We start from the raw sequence: 3,349 nt of genomic DNA on the forward strand, positions 1-3,349 counted from the left end.
CAAGCAGAAAATCTGAAGGCTTTGATGAACTATTCTCAGCCTAAGATTAATGACATTCAGTCAAGCATCGTCAGACCAGCCATTAGATCCAACACTTTTGAGATCAAGGCAAGCACGATTCAGATGATACAGAACTCAGTTTAGTTTGAGGGTTCTCCTACTGAAGACCCCAACATGCATATCAGGGATTTCATCGAGATCTGCGACACCTTCAAGTTTAATGATGTGACTGAAGATGCTATCAAGCTGCGACTCTTCCCATTTTCTCTAAGGGACAAGGCTAAGAGTTGGTTACATTCTCTACCACTAGGGTCTATCACTAAATGGGAAGATCTAGCTCAAAAGTTTCTCACTAAATTCTTCCCTAAGGCGAAGACTGCTGCAATCAGGAATGCTCTTACTCAGTTTGCTCAACAAACTGGAGAATCTCTGTGTGAGACTTGGGATCGATATAAGGAGATGCTAAGGAAGTGTCCACACCATGGCATGCCTGATTGGATGATTATTAATTGTTTCTACAATGGATTGGGTGCTACTTCTAGACCCATACTCCATGTAGCATCAAGTGGAGCCTTGTGGCCTAAAAGCTATGATAAAGCTTATGAACTTATTGAACTGATGGCTGTCAATGAGTACCAGAATCCTTCCCGGAGACTGACTCAGGAAAAAGTAGCAGGAATTCTAGAGTTGGATGCAGCAACTGCTATCGCTGCCCACCTTAAGGCTTTGACAATGAAGTTGGACTCTTTGGCTAATTATAGAGTTAATCAAATCACCAGTGTCTGTTAACTTTGTGCTGGTGCCCACGGGACTGATCAGTGCACAATTTCTAGTGAATTAGCTCAGTTTGTGAGCAACTTCCAGCGATTGCAGCAACCAGTGCCAGCCACCTATCATCCCAACAACCGCAATTATCCTAATTTCAGTTGGAGCAATGCTCAGAATGCGATTCAACAACCTTATCAGCAGTACCCAGCTAAATAGTACAACCCCCCAGGTTTTCAGCAACCACAGTATGCACCTAGACAGCAACTCCAGTTGCAACAAGCCAACGAAAAATCTGAATTAGAAGAGTTGAAGCTTATGTACAAAAGTCAAGTTATTTCTATCAAAACCTTGGAAAATCAAATTGAGAAAATTGCCAATGCCTTGCTAAATCGTCAGCCTGGTACATTACCTAGTGACACTGAAGTGCCAGGAAAGAGGAAAGCTAAGGAGCAGGTAAAGGCAATTACTTTAAGGTCTGGAAAAGTTGCGAATTCCGAAAAAACTCAAGAGTTGACTGAAGAAGCTAAAGCTGAGAAAGATGTAGTGCAGCAGGATAAAGAAGTGGAACCGAGGAAGACTACTATTGAGTATACTCCACCCGAGGGTAATATAGGGGAGAAACAGATCTATCCTCCACCGCCCTTTCCCAAGCGGCTGCAGAAGAAAAAGCTAGACAAGCAATTCGAGAAGTTTCTGGAGGTGTTCAAGAAACTTCATATCAACATACCTTTCGCCGAGGCTCTTGAGCAGATGCCTAGTTATGCAAAGTTTATGAAAGGTATTCTCTCGTGGAAAGTGAAGCTAGATGATTTGGAGATAGCCGCTCTCACGGAGGAATGTAGTGCTGTGCTGCAACAGAAGTTACCTCCAAAGCTTAAAGATCCAGGAAGTTTCACTATTCCGTGCACTATTGGAAAAATATCTTTTGACAGATGCTTATGTGATTTGGGAGCTAGCATCAATCTGATGCCCTTGTCAATCTTCAAACAATTGGACTTACATGATCCCAAACCGACTTATATGACCTTGCAGTTGGCCGAACGTTCTATTACATATCCGCGGGGTATTGTGGAGGATGTCTTGGTCAAGGTTGATAAACTCATCTTTTCTGCTGATTTCATCATTCTTGATTTCGAGGAGGATAAGAAGATTCCCATAATCTTTGGAAGACCTTTCTTGGCAACTGGTTGAACCTTGATAGATGTGCAGAAGGGTGAGCTCACAATGCGAGTTCTAGATCAGGATGTTACTTTAATGTGTTCAATGCTATGAAATTTCCTACTGATAATGAGGAGTGCTTAAAAGTGGAGTTGGTCCATTCGGTGGTCACATCGGAACTTGATCAATTGCTACGGTCTGATGCCTTAGAGAAAGCCTTGTTGGGAAATTCGGATGGTGAAGATGACGAAGGTAAAGAACACTTACAGTATTTGAATGCTTCTCCCTGGAAAAGGATGATTGACATGCCTTTTGAATCTCTTGGAATGGAGGAATTGAGCAAGGCTCCTAAACGCCTCAAGCCATCTATTGAGGAAGCTCCTACTCTTGAGCTTAAGCCTTTACCTGAGCATTTGAGGTATGCGTTTTTAGGTGATGCATCTACTCTGCCTGTTATTATTGCATCTGACCTTTCAGGTAGTGATGATGAAAAGCTTTTGAGGATTCCGAGAGAGTTCAAGTCGGCAATTGGATGGACTATAGCAGATATCAAGGGAATCAACCCTTCTTATTGTATGCACAAAATTCTGCTAGAGGAAGGTAGCAAGCCTACGGTCGCGCAGCAAAGAAGACTTAATCCTATCATGAAGGAAGTAGTGAATAAAGAAATTCTTAAGTGGCTAGATGCAGGGATCATTTACCCAATTTCTGACAGTTCATGGGTAAGCCCGGTTCAATGTGTGTCAAGGAAAGGTGGAATTATTGTGGTAACAAATGAGAAGAACGAGCTTATTCCTACTAGAACAGTCACAGGGTGGAGATTTTGCATGGACTATAGGAAGCTGAACAAAGCTACTAGGAAGGATCACTTCCCCTTGCCCTTTATTGATCAGATGCTCGACAGGTTGGCTGGTCATGAGTATTATTGTCTTCTAGATGGTTATTTAGGTTATAATCAAATTTGTATCGCTCCAGAAGATCAGGAGAAAACTACCTTCACTTGTCCATTTGATACTTTCACCTTCAGACGAGTTTCTTTTTGTGTATGTGGCGCACCAGCCACATTTCAGAGATGTATGATGGCCATCTTTTCTGATATGATTGGCCAGAATGTGGAAGTGTTCATGGATGACTTCTCAGTCTTTGGCGATTCTTTTGATGAATGTTTGCAAAACCTGGGACACGTTCTCAAGAGGTGCGTTGAGACCAATCTGGTTCTCAATTGGGAGAAATATCACTTTATGGTGCGTCAGGCATCATTCTCGGGCACAAAGTTTCCAGTAAGGGTCTTGAGGTGGATAAAGCCAAGGTGGGGATCATTGAGAATCTTCCTCCACCTACATCTGTTAAGGGAATTCGCAGTTTTCTTGGTCATGCGGGTTTCTACAGGCATTTCATCAAAGACTTCTCGAATCTTTCAAAG

General features: G+C 42.5%; 1 non-coding gene across 1 annotated transcript; it reads right to left on the reverse strand.

The window, feature by feature from the left end:
- Positions 1–381: 381 nt before the first annotated feature.
- On the reverse strand, positions 382–488 carry LOC141688531 (small nucleolar RNA R71). The gene has a single exon (XR_012561967.1). It is a non-coding gene; the product is annotated as a small nucleolar RNA R71 (small nucleolar RNA).
- Positions 489–3,349: the final 2,861 nt, after the last annotated feature.

The sequence above is a fragment of the Apium graveolens genome, chromosome 9 (assembly GCF_009905375.1).
Source record: "Apium graveolens cultivar Ventura chromosome 9, ASM990537v1, whole genome shotgun sequence".
NCBI classification, from domain to species: Eukaryota; Viridiplantae; Streptophyta; class Magnoliopsida; order Apiales; family Apiaceae; genus Apium; species Apium graveolens.